A 20,706-nucleotide genomic window follows, 5' to 3' on the forward strand; every position below is an offset into this window, starting at 1 on the left:
TATTACACACTATTATTAAAGAAGCAAAAAAGAATTGTGCTGGAGTTAATTAAGGCTTTAAGAAATGCCTGCTTTTATTGGCAAAATTTTTTTTTTGCAACAAGAAAACTAAAAATTAAGAGGATGGTTGGCAGCAATATTGATATGCTAATGGATAAACATGCTAATTTAGAAAAACTAATCAGCAAAGACATTACTAATGGAAATGTACAGGAAAATGGCTAATGCTGTATGCAAACCTGGTATCCACAAAATTAAGAGGAAACTGGTTTTGTTTTCATAATTGTAACTTGCAAGTCACATCTTTTCCAGGCTTTGCTATGGGCGATCCTGACAAACTTGCTGGGCACTGTAGAAGTGAATTCATACAAGCATCCATTTACTTATATAAATATGACCACTGAAGGACAGAGATTCAGATCAATTTCTCTCCAAATAGAGAGAAAGGTTTCCATGCTTTCAGTCTTGTGGGGTTTTAATCTACCCTCTGAGAAGAGGGATGATTTCCAGACAAATGAGCATTTTGGTTATCAAATTCATGAAGTAGTAACTTCATTGACTAAAATGCCTGACAAATATGATCTTCCTACTGCAGAAGACACCCCCACACATACTGTTGAAAGACATGTATCCTTTTAGGTAATTAGTTTTACTTTCTTTGTCCTTTCAGTTTGAAGATATATTCATAGATATTGGTATTTGCAGGTTCTAAGAAACTTTAAATTAGTGAAGATGAAATGCATTAGGTATAAGACACTAGGGAGTAGTAGGAACTGTGGCAAACTGGACACCACCTAAGTGTGTGTGTGTGTGGGGGGGGGGAGTGGCCAATACTGTCCTTGGTTCTGTCCAGGATGAACTCTGATATTTTAAGACCTTCTGAATTTTCAGCAAAGCTGGAAACTCAGGATTATGAAAATCCATGCATTCCAATAAACAGTTAATAACATGGCCCAGCTACAGCCAGGGTCTGCATTGATGTCCTAGGCTTCTGTTGCCATTGAGGGTCATGCAGATTCCTGGGATCTGGGCTGCCTCCTGAGGCCATGTTGGTGTTCGAGGGCCATCCTGATCTAAGTGACCTGCTCTGCCAACCGAGGCCATGGTGACATTCTGGCCCAGGCTGCTGGAAAGGACCATGTCTGAGTCTGTGGTCCAACTGTTGTCAGGGTCTGTGTTGATATCCATGGCCCATGTTGCCACCAAGAGCCATGTGGACAATCAGAGTCTAGGCTACCACCTAGGCCCATTTTAGTGTCTCAGGGCCATGTTGCTGCTGGGGCCTTAAAGATCTGAGTGGCCTAAGCTGTCATCTGGGGCCATGGTATTGTCAGGGACTGGGCTGCTTCCAAGGGCCATACCTGGGTTGGTGGCCCTGCCACAACCTCTGTCTGTGCTGATGTTTGCGACTCCTATTACCACCAAAGACAGTGAAGATAGGGCTGCACAGAGTTGGTCCCACCTGTCACTGACTGCAGCACTAGGGAGAACTGACCCTTTCCCCCATCAACTGCTGCACTCGGAAAAGTAGGCCCTACACCACAGCTGGGTGAAATAGTAGAGCTGGCCCTGGTCCTTACTGCCTGCTGCAGTGGGTAAGAAAGCTGGAGCAACACTGAAGAGCTCACCCTGTTGCTGTCAATGAGGGAAATCTGGCGGGCTGACTAACCCAGCTACCACCCAGGCCCAGAACCAGGCTATAAGTTGGCCCACCCCAACATCCACCTCATCTACAAACTGCTGTAGCATGTGAAGGGGCCGGACCTACAGATACAAATCTGCAGAATTTCCATGACACAAGGCAACAACAGGATATCCAAAAGGAGTCTTAATATTGAGGGTGTATCAAAAGCCAGAGGCCTCAAACCAGATCAATGACTCATTGCAATGAATATTTACAAGTAAATATGCATGTACTAAAGGGTATACTTTGTGACTCACTCTGTCATACCACAGCTTCCCTGTGGAGACTGTTTTTTGTTTTGTTTTTTGTTTTTGTTTTTGTATGTTAGATATTTTTGATTGTTTTGTTTTTTGTTTTTTGTGTAGGTGAAATTTTTGTCAGGACTGCCAGCTCCAAAGTAAATGCACAGAGACTTAACATTAATTACAAATGCTCAGCCAATAGTTCAGGCTTGTTACTAGCTAACTCTTACAACTTAAAGTAACTCATTTATATCAACCTACATTCTGCCTGTGGTGTTACCTGTCTTTTGTTTTGCACCTCCTTTTTCCTTTCTGCCTGGCTGGCAACTCCTCTTATTCTGCCCTTCTTCTTCCCAGTGTTCTTAGTCTGGTTCTCCCCCCAATCTTATCCTGTCCAGCTATTGGCCAGTCAGCTTCTTTAATAAACCAATCACACTGACATATATTCACACAGTGTAAAAGGATATTACACATTTTTGCTTTTTCTTTTGAATTTTGTTTTGTTTTTGGGAGGGTTGCAAGGGCAGAGGTCTGATATGAAGGATATGAAGGGACAGGGAGGTGGATGCATGATATGAAACCCACAAAGAATTGATTAAAATAAGAGAGGAAGAAAAAGACTAACTGTTAATAAATGGGACCTCATGAAACTAAAAAGCTTATGTACAGCAAAGGAAATCATTGCTCCAGTAAAGAGGCAGCCCACAGGATAGGAAAAACTGTACCAGCTATACATCTGACAGAGAGCTAGTGTCTAGACTATGCAAAGAACTAAACAAACAAAGAAACACAAAACCAAATAAAACAAAAACCCTGAACTTCCAACTAAAATTGGAGCGGGACGGTGGTGGCATACGCCTTTTAATCCCAGCACTCGGGAGGCAGAGGCAGGCGGATCTCTGTAAGTTCGAGGCCAGCCTGGGCTACAGAGCGAGTTCCAGGACAGGCTCCAAAGCTACACAAAGAAACCCTGTCTCGAAAAACCAAAAAAATAAAAAATAAAATAAAATTGGAGCTAAATAGAGAAATACAAATGGCTGAGAAATACTTAAAAATCACACCCAGTTATGAACCATGCAAGTTACAGTAATGCCTAGCCTGACAAGACGTACCTACTGGTGAAATAGAGGCATGAACATTATGGGGAAAACCAACTGCTTTCTGATTGGATTTAAATTCTACTCTATAAGATGAAACCTATACCTTGAATTGTATTAGGCTAAGAACATATGGCCAGACAGTCATAGACTTTAGGGGAGAACCTACTGCTATTATTCTACTAAATGTACATAATATTAAGCTAACTGCTAATAACTTATCCTTTACCCATAGATCAATAGTTTTCTCAGCCCTCATCTGAGAAGCTTCTATTTGCAGTAGATGGTGATTAGTACAGAGACCCACAACTGGTCAGATACAATGAATAACTTACTGAAGAATGAATGTTCATCATCATAGAGAACACATTTACCATCCCTACACCCCAAAGCTCAAGGATCATTGTGGAAGAGGTGATGAAAAGATTAAAAGGGCCAAAGGAGGGGAAAGCAATATCTTCTGAGCACAGCAGAGCACCTGAACAAATGAACTCATAGTGGTTGGGACAGCATGTACAAAACCTGTACAAGCCCAAGCCAGATCATAACTCAGCATGGAGAGGAGTTGTGGAGCTATTGGCAATTGTTAGCTGCTGGGAGGGAGAAAAGTTTTCTCTAAGAGTGCATCCCCTGGAAAGCTGCCCACTCTCAAGGGGAAAGTCATACATCCAGGAATATTTGGACAGCAAAAATTGCTCTTGTTAGAATAAAACAATAGGATGCAAAGTTGGATGGGCAGGGAAGGAACAGTGGATCTGGAAGAGTGGATAGGAACTGGAAAATAAATATGATCAATACATGTTGTATGGAACTCTCAAGGAATAATATTAATTGAAAAATCTTTGAAATGAAATTTCTTCAAAATGTAAGATGTGGAACCAATCAATTGACTTAGTCACTAAGATTTCTTTTTTTATCATCCCCAATTTGGTTGCCACAAGTCCTTAAACCACATGTGCATTTCTAGATACAGACAGCTTTCATCTAGTCCTCAAGGATGGTCAACTCTCCATGTTGTTATCTAAGACAGTGTGATGAAAACAAACATGATGTCTATTTATCTAGAGAGTCTCTAAGCATTTCATTTAGCTTGCCTCACTTTAGACATTTGTACTGGCCAACCTGTGGAGCACCTGTCTATTCTGGGACTATTTTCATAACTGAGTCATACTTATCATGCATGTTTTGAGCTTCAAGTTTGAGTCAGAGTCCATGAACATGATTTCCAAGGCCCTGGTTCCTATACTAAAAAGAATACTCAACTCCCCCCCCCCATTGTTCGTATTTCATCATTTTAGAAGTTCATGAGATTGTCATATTTTTTTTTCATTTTTGAAATAGCAAACACTCAGCAAGGGCAGTGTGGATCCAAGTGCTGTATAAGCTATTTGGGGAGACTTAGAAAATCCTACCCCAATTATCAGTTATCATTATGACCGTCTTAGCTAGCCTGAGAAACATAATAAGCATCCTGTTGGTAGTTGACAGTTATATGTGAGGCTAATAGAAGGTCAAATCAGTTCAAGTACATACAATTAGAGCTGAGAACGAAAATAAGAATCCAGTTATTAAATATAAAATTCTCTCTTCTAAATTCCTGCACATTAAGAGTTCAGAGAGGGATAGAGAGAAGGAATAGAAAGAGATAAAACATAAAGTTGGGTGGTCAGGGAAGTGGAGAGAATTTTGGAGGAGTTGAAGAGGAAAAGAATATTATCAAAATGTATGAAAAATTTTAATGGATGTTTTGAAATTACAATAAAATAAAATAAAATAAGTTTTTATACCTTCAAAAAGATTTACTGTACTTTAGGATATGCCATAGCTAAAGAAAACCTTCCTATGGAATGTGTAATTATTAGGGATATATTCCAACATTGTATCTTTCAGTACAGTGAAAAATATCTCTCTTTTGATGACAATGAAAAAGTTACACTTGACTTATTACCTGCTATTTAAGAACTAACATCTCAGAACAAAAAACCTTTTTTTTCCCTATTCTGTAAATTTGAGGGGATTATTCCATTCAACATGGGTGGGGGAGAGAGGGAAAGGGAGGGAGGAAGAGAGACAGGGAGGGAGGGAGGAAAAGGCAGAAAGAGAGAGGGGGAAGGAGGGAGAAGGAGGAAGAGGGACAGAGAGAGAGAGGAGGAGGAGGGGTAGGATAACCCCTAACCTGCTCTAGATTACAGGGGACTGCATTTGAGTCCAGGTTAAATATTCAGGACATAATGTTCTATTTCAACTATTTAATCATTTTCTCATTTCTTTGCTCATTTGTAAAAATCATTAAACCAAAACCAAATAGACAGCCCTGTGGTATGAAAAGGCTTTGCCCTCATGTGTTTGGGATGCTGTAACATATCACCACAGACTGAGTGACTTATGAAGACTGAAATACATTGCTCACAGTTCATATGAGCAGGTGCCATGTCTGGTGCAGGCCTTACTACCTCTGCTCCATGCTGTGTATCTTTAAGAGAAGATGGGTGTCATGTTCTATATAACAGAAGTGAGGAAGGATGAATTGACCGAAGGGGCCTCAGGCACCGATCCTGTCTGTAAGGGAAGAGTCTTTAGGATTGCTCCAGCTGCAACTAATAAATGGAGCATATTTTTGTTATTGTCTAGCAGGCTGGAAGGATATTGCTAAAATTCAGGATTGAATATTCATTTTATTATTTTTTAGGTCAGAATTCTTGCATCCATTCTCACAAATAGACACAGCTTTAGGGCTTGTAAAACTAAAAGAGAATTCAAGATTTGAAAACACAGAAACTGGGCATAGTGTAATGTACAACCATATACAACCTGTCAGAAGACATTGGGGCCTAATTACCAGGAAGAAAAAAAAATAAGAGGACCCAGGCCAGACGTCAGGCATTGGTAAGGAACCATGGCTTAAGTAAATAAAGGACAATTAGAAAGAGGAACGTAAGAAAATTATCAGAAGGGCCTTGAGCCCCATCTTAGTTTGGGTCCCCTGAGATCAGAAGTCAATGGAGATACAAGTGTGTCCTTCACTTGGGAATTAATTGATCCCAGGAGGTGTGGATGAGGGAACAGCAAATGTGAAATGAATAATTAGCAAAAGCAATAACTGTGCATTACTGAACTGGGTATTGCTCTGAATTCAATCCAGCTGTGGAGATGTGGAAAGCTGTTCCTCTAAGGACCAGAGTTCTGGGGAAATGTCCACCATCCTGCACTGTCATTGGCTGAGGGATTTCCCTGTGAGTAGTATTTTTTCTATTTACAGGGGGATGCTTTCTGAAAACAATTTCCAGCTTCAGGTAAAGCCCCAAGATAGAAATTAGAGAGCTGAATTGGGGTGATATTGGCATGGACACAATTGCCCACACAGGTATAAAGACTATGAGCCAGGATGAGAAGACTCAAACATAGGGCACAAAGGAACCCATGCCAAGCACCACAGAGTTGGGCCCTGGCTTTAGAGATGGCAGGTCTGCAGTGTGTGGCTGGAACTTGGGCTAGATAAGGAGTGGACTATAGAGCAGGCCTCTTGATCCATCAGATGCCCATATCAGAGCAATTGTCAATGCTGTGCTTTTCAGTTCAAGCTCAGATGGGAAGTTGCTTCATCTCCAGTGTGCTGTTTCCTATTGTTGCCTCATAGAAGAGGATGAATGCCTATAATCTCCAAGTTCAAAGAAGTTAGATGAAGTCTAACTGCCATGTCACAAGTCTTAAATCCCTAACCTTCTACTTGTCCTATGCAGCTGCAGCATAAGCAATGGATGGATGTCTGTGCACACATATCTGCCTTTATGATAACTCAGATAGAGATTCTCCAGCTCTCTGTGATGCCTTATCAGGGAGCTTGGAGCCTGTTCCAAAGTGGCACCCACTGGATCAATGACAAGTGTTCATTTCTGCCTTTTATCTTCTAGCATTCACAGGACACCTCACATCTCCATCTTTGTCAAAGTCCAGATGCCTCCAAATTTGCTCAACTCTGTTACATTCCACCCACACCCTGCCCCCGTCCATCTAGGAAGACTTGCTCAAGACTTTCTCAAGGCACACCCTCAACATTCCATGCTGTTCTAGCATCTCCACTGCAGAGATTTTTCATTCCTGGCCTATGTCCAGTGAGGCCATCATTCTTCTTGCTGTTACATTTTATAAACTGAACCAGGGAGCTGAGCTATCTAGCTGAACCAGAGGCAGCAGGTCTTACAAAAGTGTCTGTCATTCTCCATCAACTGACTACCAAACCTGTCACCATTGGATGTATTTTTCAATATTTGTATTTTTGTATTTGCCTATATTTTTTAGTTGTGTGTGTGTGTATGTGTGTGTAAAAGATGGACAGAGATGTGAGAGAGAGAGAGAGAGAGAGAGAGAGAGAGAGAGAGAGAGAGAGAGAGAGAGAGAGAGAGGAGAGATATCATATCATGTGCAGGCATGTTGAGGTTATCTCTTTCCACCATGTGGGTCCTGGGGGTTGAACTCAAGACATCAGGCTTGGTAGCAAGTGTTTTTACATATTGAGCCATTTCCCTGGCTCTTTATTCCCTTTTATGCAGAAGAATACAGCATGCTTTGTTGAGTTAATAATTAAAGCACTTTGGAAGCAATTTTTTCCTTTAGCAGACATATTGCCTCACTTCCTAAACACAACTATTGCAATATTGTACAATTATTATGTAGTACAGTGTGTATGACTATGTATGTACCTTAACCAGTAGATCTTCTTAATATGATCTGAAGAACAAAGAATACATGCTCAGGGAGAGAAACAAAAGAAAGAGAGTCTGTCTTAAGGGAGATAAAAGACATGATTAAACCTATAAAAAGGAATGCAAAGCTGGGAAGTGGAGTGCTCAGGTGAGTATGTGCCAGTCTCTACATTTGACATCAGAACCACAATACACACACACACACACACACACACACACACACACACACACACACACACACATATGCACATCCATACACTGATGATGAATACCTTTCTGGCTGAGGAGCACATCAGAATGTTTTCTCTGGCTTCTGTACATGATGGTGAGTGGCTTAATTCATATATTAACTGAAAAAAGCACACCTATTTTTCATGGAAATTTTCTCTGGCATTTAAGTTCTAATAAGTGTGTGGAAACTAACCCAGGTTAGAGAACAGCAAGACGGCTAATGTCCTGAGGGCTAGTACAGAGTGTAGAGGAATCTTCCCTCAGAGCTCTCTTGAGATCACTGACAGAAGCTGAGAACCTAGCACTAAGTCAGCATGATAACCATGAGCACAAACTTGGAAGTTCCAGAGAAGCACATTTCCTTGGCAAATATTCAATCACATTTAAACTTAGAAAAAAATCCAAACCTGTGATGTCATGTTTTATCATTTCTTTTACTTTTGAGATTATAATATAATTACAACATTTTCCCCTCCCTTTCTTTCCTCTAAACCCTCCCATGTACCCCTCTTTCCCTTCTTTCAACCTATGGTCTATTTTTTCATTAATTGTTGTTACATGTATATATAAATATAGGTGCAAATGTGCGCATTCAGTCTATATAGTGTTACTTGTATGCATATTTTTAGGGCTGGATGCTTTTTCAATTCTATATCTTTCTCCATTCCCCTTCCTTTGTGTGTGTGTGTGTGTGTGTGTGAGAGAGAGAGAGAGAGAGAGACAGACAGAGAGAGACAGAGAGAGACAGAGAGAGACAGAGAGAGACAGAGAGAGACAGAGACAGAGAGACAGAGACAGAGACAGACAGACAGACAGAGAGGGACAGACAGAGGGACAGAGAGAGACAGAGGCTGAGTGATGTTGAGGGCATCTGCTGGGAGACTTTGCACCTGCCTGCTCAGGCAGGGTCAGCAGTTGAACCGGAGCTCCCTGAAATAGCTAGGGCAGACATCCATCTTGACAGGGCATCTTTTCCCTTTGTCTTCCAGTGCCAGAGTGACATGTGGACTGACATCCGTACTCAGGGTTTGTGAATGTTCTGAGGAGCTGAACTCAGGTTCCCACAGTTTTTGCACTTTCACAGCCACCTCCTCAGCCCTAATTCTATCATGTTTATTTTTAAAGCAAAATAGTGCATGCATATTGCTAAACTAATAACTTAATCTTAAATTTAATTCCTGTGGATGCCTCACCACACCACTATTTAATTTTATTTGTGTCTATCCCATCAAACTGTCTTCAAATTTTTGTTCTTGATGCTTGGTCCCTGATACTTACTTTAACAATAAAGGGTATGGAAGAGGACATTTACTACCAAAAGTATAGCAACAATGTAAGGTAAGATTTTTTTACAAACTCATGAAATCACAGAATTTTGTGTGAGAAATTATTGTAATCAGATACATCTCATGGGCTCGGCTGAGACTCCTCCCTGCAGTAACACAGAAGCAGTGATTTTAGTAAAGTTTGCAGACCATTTACTTCTGCAGAATTTGGGTAACTCAAGAAAGCCAAGACTGGGACAAGACCAGAAATTGGTATACACATGTCCTTTTGCTTTATTTCACAACACATTTTTTCTTCTTGTATTCTATTATATAATCATTTTCTAGCAGTTTTTAATTGTATCTGGAGAGGGGCAGATAAAGATGATCTCTACTGTGTTGACTGGGTTTAAAAATCTGGGATTGGAAATTGACTGCTATTGCAGCCTCCCAGGCCAATGATTATGATCTTGAAAAATTACATGATTTAAGTCTCTGTTTCTTCATCTGTAAAACAAAGGAATTCATCTATAGAACTCCAAGTCTCATTTTCAACATGAGTCAGTGAGATGTGAATGTGATGTGCTGAGAACAGGGAAGGACTCATCCTTCAGTGCTGACTTGGGGTCCGTGACTGCCAGGAGCATAGAGCTTTAGAATCCTGCAGAACAGGTGGCAGCTGTGACTTTTAACCCCGACAGGTTTCCCAAGTCAATCTTCATCGTATTCTGGAAGGAGATTTAGGTTTTCTTTGGGGCCTTTGGAACAGACAGTCCCAACAACAAGGACAGTGCCAATCATGTGAGAAGAACAACTTCCAGAGATGCTTCATCCAAATGTTAGACTCAATAAACACACTCTCAAAATGGCGCCATGACAATGAAAGTTTTCACAAAGACGCTCTTGTTGGGTCCTCAGGTGCCTGTTTGGAGTAGGTGTTAGTGTGTCATCCTTACAAGGGAAAATGGAGATGGGGCAGGGCTCGTCAAAGTACATCTAGGATATAGACTAGGATGTCTGGATTAGGAAATCTGTGTAGTTTTTCTATGAAAAACCCTAGTAACAATTTCAGGTTAGTATGGATTTTTTAATTCACCAGTCTAATTGAAGAGTTAAACTGATCAGTAGTGGGAGAATCAGTCAATGAGCAATTATAGTCCTAAAATATGCATGTGTTAGTCTGAAACTCTGCAATGATTTACACCTTTGCACCTGAATTTTAGCACAGCACCTCCATTTCTCATTTGGTTTTATTTACTGAAGCTGTTGGACTATAACACATTAATAAAACATCCAGTGGTCATTAATAACATATTGTGACTCTCAGTTCATGAGTCCTTCACTACCAGCTTAGGAAGTTCATGCTGACATCTAAGGCAGCCCCATTTGCTAATACAACTGCAGGTGCTGATATTTCAGCTAGTTGATATTTCAGCTATTTGCTCATCGGTGGCTTGGTGTTACACTCCCTTGGAAACAATTTTTTCAGTTTGCGCTGCATTGCACAATATTCCATCCCATTCCATTCCACTGTGTTTTCCTGCATTCAGCTCCACTGTAGTCCTTTCTGCTCTGCTATTCCATTTCCCTCCATTCCACCTGTTTTGTCTAGTCTACCTTTATCACTTTCTTCCTTGTTCTCTCATTTTTTCTCTCCTCCCCTCTGTTTCTTGTCTTCCAGTTCCACCACCACCTTTTTCTTCTTACATGTACACGAGCAAACACTCAAATCCTAACTTTTCCTTAGATGTGTCAGAGTAAACTCCCAGGAAGTGCTTAAGGCTAAAGCAAAAGTGAGTAAATGTACCCTTCACTAGAGACTTCAACTTCTTTGAAGTTTAATTTTGTTCTTGAATGTTAAAGACGATATATTTGATATCTGTAAATCTGTCTGTACTCGCCTGTGCATGTGAATATATATACATGAGCAAAAATGAAAAAGAACAGAAAAAAAAATCCCCCAAACTTCTGCTTTGACTGCAAGATTAGAGGTTCTAACTTCTTGATTATTCCTTAACAAGAACATTTTAGAGAAATCAGTATCTTTTGTCCTCGTTCCATATAGATTACTGCAGTTTGCAGACAGCCCTTTTTGCATATTATGTAAATAGAAAGTTACGTTAACAACACTGTAGGTAATGCAGGAGCATTTTTTTTAATTTTCCCTTTTTTCTCATAGAAAGAGCTCCTGATTAAGAACTGTGGCTGCTGTTCATCTTTAATTCCTTGCTGACTCCCCAAGTGCTGTCTAGGATGCCTCAAATTCTTTTCATAAAGCCATTAGGCACCATCAGTCCCAAATGATTTCCAGTTGGCCCTGGTGAAACTTTTCAGTAGACCCTGTTCTATTACTTGAGTGGGAGTTCAGGTATGTGTTGCTGCAGTAGGAGCTATCAAAATCAAATCTAGTGTCCACAGACAGTGTTTTTGTAAGAGGGTTGGGGATCCAGCAGAGGGTGGGAGTAAACAAACTTTCAGATCTCTTCAGAGCCAAATAACTGGTTCCTTGTCCAACAGAGAACAGGAGGAAGTAGGAGAGGAGAGGAGCCCTGTGTTCCTTGTGGTCAGTGTCCTGTTACACTGAGACACTTGGAGTTTTTGTGGCTAGATGTTAGGAATTTGTGAAACTATTAGAATAATGAAATGTGGCTTCTAAGCTGATTACATACAAGAAACACACAGAGAGAGTCATACACATATTACAAAATACCTCCAAGGACAATGTAGCCACTCTTAAAGCAAGCTTTATTTTAGAGAATGACATTTATCTTTAGTAGAAACAAAGCACTCAACTTACAAACCAAATCCATAGCTCTGTCCCTGGCTCACCACAAACTACGGAGATGAGGTCTTGTAGAATTATCCAGGGCCCTATGATCTCTAGCAGTTTACCCATGTGCTTGATTTCCACCTTAAAACAGAAGAGAGAGCTGCTTGATGGATTCAAATAGAAGGACCTGATTATAACTCCCAAAGCTTAAAAAAAATGATGTGGTTTCCTAGCTGTGAGCCTGGCTGACCTGCAGAAGTCAGCACGAGTTCTCCCTGTGAGCAGAGATGACAATGTCTCCACACTGACGGTGCTGAGTGCGTTCCCTCATGCTCTTTTTGAAAATGTGTGTTGTGATTGTGTGTGACACAATTTACTTATTATTATGGCAGTAGGAGTTGAATGTGATTGAAAGCCATCAAAAGGCACAGCGTTTGAATGTCAAACATGGCTTGTCTTTAATTCCAGACAATCTGGCTGTCTGTTCATCTTCCCCATCCACACTGATTCCCTGATTTCCATTCAGTGGCACTGAGGGGTTTTTTTTTTAAATCTTTGCATTTTTCTGTTCAGGTCAACATATCTGAACATTTGGAGAGCCGGAATGAAAACCAGTGTAAAGCTGTGTTGTGAATTTCTGCTTAAATAGGTTGGGTAGGAGAGCAGCAATTAAATTTTTATAAGAAAAAAATTCTTCCATGAAGCTTACTCTTTTCTGTATTTAACTCTTTCCCACTTTTTCTTTCCAACTTCATTAGCCTCCAAATAAGCACAGCATATTATGGATGTCGAAGGAAGTTTTATTTAGACTTATAAGGGCTGATCTATTCCCATACTGTTTAAATTAATGTTCAAAAAAGAATTCAAACCACATTCTAACATTTGGACTATGTAAGAAGGAAACAGATTTTTTGGGGAAAAAAAAAGATGTTGCTTTAGCTAAGCAGAATGGGCTGCAGGAGCACAGACATGCGCAGACTGAGTTTCTAAATGTGTGTATTATCTGATAAGATCAATTCAGAGAGTAAATGAGCCCCTGAGCAACTTCCTTCTTTTCTGTCCTCCCCATCCCTCCCTCCCTTCTTTCAGACCCTGTCCTTTATTCTTTTTTGTTTCCTCTTCCCCTTTTCTACCTTCTCCTTTTCTCCTAACATATGGACTTTTACTTTTATCTCAGACACCTGCAGCCTGAGGCTTGGAAACATTTGGGGTTTTCACCTAACCAGTTTCTTTTCCGACCAAATTAGCTCCAGAAATGCAGGGTGACTTTGAAAGCAAGAAACTCTTGAAATAGAATGGCCTCAATTTACATTAGCTACATTCAGAGATTTAAGTTCCCAATATCTTCCTCATGTACTGCACTCTACCCACACATGGGATGCTTTGTTAGGTAAGCATCCACACATGTGATCATTCCCTGTTAGAAAACAGGTATGGAAGAAAAACAAAGTTACTGATTTTGTGTTTTCAGTGCAATTGATCCCGCCACACCCCCAATTTCTCAGGTGCAAACACCGAGAGATAAAGAAACATAGATAGGACTTCAGAAAGGATTGCAAGGCCAAAAGCCTGTGCATGTGTGTGTGTGTGTGTGTGTGTGTGTGTGTGTGTGTGTGTGTGTGTGTGTGTTGCATGAGTGAATTAAATTTCAATTAGCCAGCTTTTAGCAACAGTTACTTTGGTGTGTTGGCTTCTATTTGTAGCACGTATGGTAATATATTTTTCTCATAAATGAAGTGTAGTTTAATGAGAAAAAGAAAAGAAATTAGCGAGCCAGAAAAATGTCAAAGTCTACCTTTTAGAAAACATATCACCTTCTAGACAGAAGCTGCAGTCTGTCTTCCATGTTCTAAATATTGTAGTGCTTGCCTTTGAAAACAGCTAACATCATTAAGAAGGCAGATTTTAGACTTCTTCAAACTGATGGATTACAGAGAGCCAGGAGCAGTGAACCTGCCCATTCCCATGTCCTGGAATTACAAGAGGTTGGAGGATTTCCTTGACAAAGCTGAATGAGGACAAAGTATGCTGGAAGTTAGTATACCTCACTGGACACATTAGTATTTCGTAACGATTTTCAAATAGAACAAAACACTATTTGAGATGCTTTAATTTGTGAAGATTCACAGACCATTCATGGACCCAAACACTTAAATATCCTATTTCGTTTTCTTCAAGTCAGTCTCTCCATGTATCTGTGAATCCAGTGAACACATAGTACACAAAGGGATGCCCAGATAGCTCCCCTACCTCCTTACCTCCTTCTCTAAGGCTTGGTTCTTATGCACCATCCACACTCAACATACCCAATGGGTAGTGCAGGACTGAATAATCCACAGATTAACCCTGAAGAAGGAGCCAGCATATGCAGTAAACCAATTACCTTCATTAGATGGATGCCCTGGATCAGAGGTAATTCAGCATACTGCTGATCATAGATAACTGTGCAAAACAAATCCAACGGTTCATCCATATAGGGAGAGGGGGAAGGTGATAGGGAATGTGATCCTAGCATGTGCTCTGAGGGCAGAGATTAGGCACCATGAATGATTACCACATGTAGGGGTTTCTAGAATATATTTGAAGCCATTTTAGACAGTTTGCATTGCTTACATACTACAAAAATCAAGGTGGTGAGTTCTTCCAAGACCAACTTTGTAGCTGGAAAAAAAAAAGAGGAGAAAGAGAAATACATTAAATATCCTAAAATACTCCAAATACAAATGGGAAGCACCTGTGTATCTTAGAACTTTTTAACAACTCAGTTCGTGGAAGTAGAAAAAAGCCTGTGATAAGTAACTCCTTTCTGAGAACACTGCATCCCTGGGGAGTGGCTTCCATGAGCTGTAGCAACATTCAAACTGTCCAAGTCTGAAGGTGACCCCAGAGACAGCAAGCACACTCACAGTTCACGGTTATTCTACATTCTATCAGATGACATCAGGGCTTCGCCTAGTGTTGGAGAACTTGTTGGATAAAAACACAGTGAGAGATGGTGCTCACCAACAAAACAGTGTAAAGGAGCAAAGTTCTAGCAGCTTGTTCCATAGGTGTCCTGAGATTTTCTGGCTACTAGAAACAGGAACATTGCATCATTAAAAGAAAAACTTATACAGCACCACTAGAGAGAGCATCTCCTACTATTATTTCAACCTCCAAAAGGACAGTAAAAGGTGTGCATGTGTGTGCCTTGTGTGTGTGTGTGTGTGGGGGGTCCTTCGTATGTGTTGTTGGAGTCCTATTCAGGAAAATGTATTCAGATTTATATTTGCTTCAAAAAGAAGGATGGGGGCACAGAATGATATTTTATAGTTTTGTTTTTGTTTGTCAGTGTAGGCAGAGGGACTAGGCTGTGGGAGTGGGTACACCACAATACCTCACATGTATCACCCATTCCACGTCCTGCCTCACCTGCATCTCCTCTACCCCCAAAGCTACCAAAATTAGACTGTGAGGCTTGCATTGCCCCAGCCACACGCCAGAGACATTATCTCCTATCTGTGGTATTGAGTGCTGTAATCCTACAGCTAAATGTGGTAACCCAAATTTCACAGGGATGCTGTAGCAGGCTTGTCAAGATAACCAATCTCAGCGTGTGGAGTGCGAGGTTGAAATCAGCCTGTGGGCTTGGAGCAGTGCGGATGCTTTGTGTAGCTTCTCCTACGCACTCTATAGCTTACCCATCCTTGCAGAGATCACAGGAACCCTAAATAGCAAATATGGCATCTGAACTAGAACACCACCTGTTTTGTATCAGTGTAGATGGGCTTCTGCCACCGGCAGCTTCTCTTTCTTCTCACTTTTGGTGGAGAAGAGACGAAGTTTAGCGTCCATCTCTGTTGTCTGGCTGACTGAATAGATGTAAAATTGTTAGCTTGTCTATCCCTCATTATCTACACCTAAGCCAGCAGCTCCTACCCTACCCACATAACTGTGACCTACATATATCTTTCACATACGTTGCTTTGGACATTTTATAAATGCTCGCAGGTGCTTAGGATCCTAAGCAAGAAAAATCACTGTTTGACAAGCCTCTTTGTTCCATATTTCAGAATATTTATTGTTGACTTTTGTGGTTGAAATCTCAATATCTCTTTCTCTCTCTCTCTCTCTCTCTCTCTCTCTCTCTCTCTCTCTCTCTCTCTCTCTCTCTCCCCTCACCCCCTTCTCTCTTCTCTCACATCAGATTACTTAGAAACATGCAGGTTTGACACATGCTTTTACCTGAAATTCTGTCTACTCCTGCTGCTTTATTGGACCCCCTAATTACTTGTAAAAAAAATAATAATAAATTGGGCAGGTGTTTGCTCTTCCAGTTGATTAATTGACAATGATTTCACCACAATTGACAGCAGAAAGCTAGGAAGCTGCAGGTTGGGGTTCACCAGCTTGAGAGGAGAATTTACAAAAGGCTGAAATTGCCAACAGTCTATGTTTTTTATTCCAGGCTGGGAGATTTCTTCGTCCCAGTGCTGAGCACTGTCAAAACTATAATTCTTTATTTTATACTTGTGAAACTCTAAAGCAGATAAAATGAGTTTTAATTTTTTTTTGTGTGTGAAAAAGATCACCCAAATTAGTTAAGTGGAAAGGCGTGCGACACGCTGGAACAATGGTGTCTGATGTCCGCTTGACTGTGTTTTTTTCACCGTGTCTGGGATACTTGGCCTTTGAATTCAGCTGGCTCAGAAGTGGCAGCAGCCAGCAGAAGGTTGCCTCTTAGAACTGAGTGTGCCTTCCAGAACACTAGCCTAGCAAAGCTGGGGCCATTCTCTAGTAATATTTTTTAAAGTTTCAAAAAATAAAACCTACATGATATTTTTATACTGCACAAATAACACTGCAGAAAATGAAAAGACCTGAATTGCAGAACCATCAGTGAAGCCAGCCCTTTGCTCAGGTTTGACTAAACTCACAGGTCTTACAGGGATTCTAGACATAGACTAAAGAGTTATAGATGCTGTAGTTTTAATTCAGAGTCCAGAGCAGACAGCCTAATTTCAGATAAACAGGGTTTCAAAATAGAAGTAGATTGGTTAATACAATTTACCGTGCAAAAGAATGTGGTGAAATATGTAAAGTAAGCTAGATTTGAGGTTTGGCTGGAGTCGGGCCGTACTTTTATATTGATCCTTAGAACTCATTCACTCACTCTATTTTTATTTTACAGCTGGGCTTGTAAGCATGAATAATGTAGTTACACAAATAGCCCAGAAAGTGAGTGCAGCCAGGAGGGAGTGAGAGAGAAAGGAGTCCAGATCTCCTGACAACAACTACAGACAGGGAAGATGTTTCCACACTTTTAAAGAGACCACAGCTGATAAAGGATGCACAGCGGCAATGCTTATCAACTCAAAACGCACCTTCAGGTTTTCTTCCTGAAACAGAGATGGTAGGAATTATTATGACATATGTATGGTGTCTGTAACTGATCAAATTTATAAGAAGAAATAATTGCATCTTAGATTCATGTCAATATAAGAATGAAATTGATGGCCATCTCACTTTACAGAAGAATTCCAGGACAGGTTGAGATTCTAAATATTTGAAAGACACATTTCCACAAAATCAACAGGCCATTTAATAAAAAAAGATAATACAAATTCTGTCTTGAATGTTTGTATTTAAGAGAAATTATATTCCCTTTGTTTGAAATGAGAATATACAAAATAGAAATTTAATATTACTGTATATTTTCAGCAAAGGACTTTGTGTCCCATCTCTATTTTCTGAGATTCCTTTCCTCAGCTATAACACAGCTTCATGTTCTTTGAATGTCATTGTTTGCCAAGCTTTAACATGTTATTTTGTTAGAAAGAATAAAGTATACACAGAAATGTTTGACCTAGTTCTCTTTTAAAAATATATGCATGTGAGTCCAGGTGCCTTTGCAGTCTATAAAAGGAAGTTGGATATCCTGGTACTGGAGTTACAGGCTCTTGTGAGCTGTTTAATATGAGTGCTGGGAACGAAACTGGGGTCTTCTGAGCTGTCTCTTGAGGTCCTGATATAGGTTTTGTTGGTTGGTTGGTTTATTTTTGAGAGAACAGGGCCTTCCTTTTCTTGATGTGAGGAAAACAAAATGCATTTTCATACATTCTTACGAAGGATTTGCATGGTCAATTTCTTTTTATACCTAAATATTTGGATTGAAACTTCCTGCCTCTCTCTCCTGGGTGAGCCAACACTCTGCCACCATGACACTGGCTAAGCAAAGCAGAGGTTTGCCACGAGCCCAAATGATGAGAAGACCTATGGCTGCAGTACCCGACGCCGTCAGTGATGTCTTCTTAGATCTTTCTTAGGAAGTAGCTGCAGTTCCCAATCCTAACAGGTAAGAAGCTAATGACACCTACACAGGTGAACTAATCTGTTCACTGAGTACATACACACACTCCACTACCACTTTCCAAAGGTCGAATGAATCAAAACACCTTAAAAAAGGAGTAGAGAAGTAAGCTTTTAAGAACTTCTTGTAGAAAATAAAGCCATTCTTTTTATGAAATGCTCCATTTCCTGACCCTTACCTCAGCACCTTGATTGCTTCACGGATAGAGCAGTGTGTACTCAGTGCCTGCTTCTGATAGGTTGTGAGTCCAGAAAGACACCAAGCAGACAGGCATATACCAGCTGTAAAATTGCACACTCTGCCATCAGTGAGTCATCCAGACTACCTACTTCATCTCCTTCTACCCAAATATTGCATTTTCCCTCCCAATAAAGATGTTTTATAACAGCAATGCGGTGTTGTAACTCATGGAGGCTCAGCTGCTTACGTGCTCTCTGTGTCCTCCAACTCCCCCTCCATCGTGTGAGCATATGTTCTATCTCTTTCCATGAATTATTTGTTAGTGATTCCACGTTGGAACCTACACTTGGAAAGCAGTTTCCCCACCCCCATCGCCAAGATTCCTGCTCATTCTTCCAAGGTCCATATTGTCTAATGGCTTCCAAGTTGTAAAAGAATCCCTCACCTAGGGGCTTGGTCTTCTAAATTCTCAATTAACAAAAACCATCCTGAGCTTACACGGTTACCTAAGGTGCTGTGGTTCCTCATTTTGGTTTTGAAATCACCATTTGTGTACACTATGTTCAGAAAGGGGAGCCACTCTGCAGTGAGCAAACTCAATTGCAGACATTTCAGGGTTCAGTGATGATACTTAGCCACACAGCCCAGGAGAGAGGCATTCACCACTTTTCATACCTCCTATTTTTCTAGTAGTAAGGTTCAAGCATGGGGAATAATCAAACAAGATCCAGTTTGTGAGCAGTAAGAGGATTTTGCTATAGCCTTTGTCATTTGGATTTTCTGGAAGGGATTGCAAAGCATTCTCATGTGAACAAGGTTTTTGTTCAATTGAGCACTTATTGGTTATCTCTTGATGGTGTTATGTTAGAACCCTCACATACTGGCGAAGGATCAAAGGGGGCACATTTCCTCTTAATTGTATGCACGGCAGATGCTTTGTGATGACGAGAACAGGAGGCAAAAATTGACTACACAGTTTATGGTAAAAAGACCCCACGTAAGAAAAGTGACCAGTTTCTATCTTGGCTATGAGCTGTCCATAGACTCATCCTTTCTGGAGGTGGCAGAAACTTGAAGTGCCTAGGCCAAAAGTATCTCTGACTTTGGCATGGCTAGAAGTTGAACATGCCAGGAAGGGGTCTGGTTTTTTTTTTGTATTTCTTTTCTCTAAAGGAGCACCCTTTCCCTGGAAACCATATGAGAATGGTACTGAAACTGCAAGGATACCCACACATGTATTGAAACCTGGACTGATCAGCTCGTGCCCCTTCTCTCCTCTGCTCCATTAAAGCCCCAAGTCAATAAGGTTCAATGGTACCCCACACCTGGGTGACCCTCCCTGCTGTATAGGAACTTTGGGTTCTCTCTCTTTTAAGCTCCTTATATAAATTTTTTTTCAGAAACTTACCCTCTGTGATCTGTGAATTTCATTCTTCAAACTTTGGAGACATGAACAGAAAGGTCTCTGGGTTGGGTTGGGTTTGGTGGTCACTGAGTTTCTGGGACCCCTGCCTCTAAAGCTAAGCATGACAGAGCTGAGTGAGTCTCCATCGCCCTCAAAGATATCCTGGTATCACTGTGTCACTAAATTTAAAAAGCCATCATGGGAGGACTCAGGCTTACAAAAAAATCAAGAAATGCCATAAACGAAAGCCTTTGGGAAAGGACAGGAGTTACCCCACATCACTTACTAAGGTGCAACTGCCTTCTATGTAGTGAGTAAGGAGTTGTTCAGGTGTTAGAAGTACCGAGTAAGACAGCTCCAGAGCAGAACTAAAAGAAAGGATGTCAGATCAATCATTCAAGTGCAGGCATAGCTTGAATGGGCTCTTAAGTGGTTCTATTCATAACTAAGGAGCTATTGGGAGAGGCATTCTTTGGGGAAGGCAGTGACCCATGGTAGGTCACTTGTGTTCCAGTGATGTCTTGGCATCCATGCATGTATAGCCAAAACTGATTATACTTAATGGGCTGTTGAAGAGAAAAAGGAAGAGGACATAAAGTTAGAAGGAAGCATTGAAGGGAATCTGGGGGTGGGATGGAGAGAGGAAATGGGGGTACATAGATTATGTATCTCATTGTATACATTTTGAAAATCCAAAACGAATCCATTTTTAAATTGTTGATTTAAATATCTTGATTTAAATATATGATTTAAATCAATATTTAGATATTTTAAATATTA

Source organism: Peromyscus californicus, unplaced genomic scaffold (assembly GCF_007827085.1).
Source record: "Peromyscus californicus insignis strain IS unplaced genomic scaffold, ASM782708v3 Scaffold_19__1_contigs__length_69161282, whole genome shotgun sequence".
NCBI classification, from domain to species: domain Eukaryota; kingdom Metazoa; phylum Chordata; class Mammalia; order Rodentia; family Cricetidae; genus Peromyscus; species Peromyscus californicus.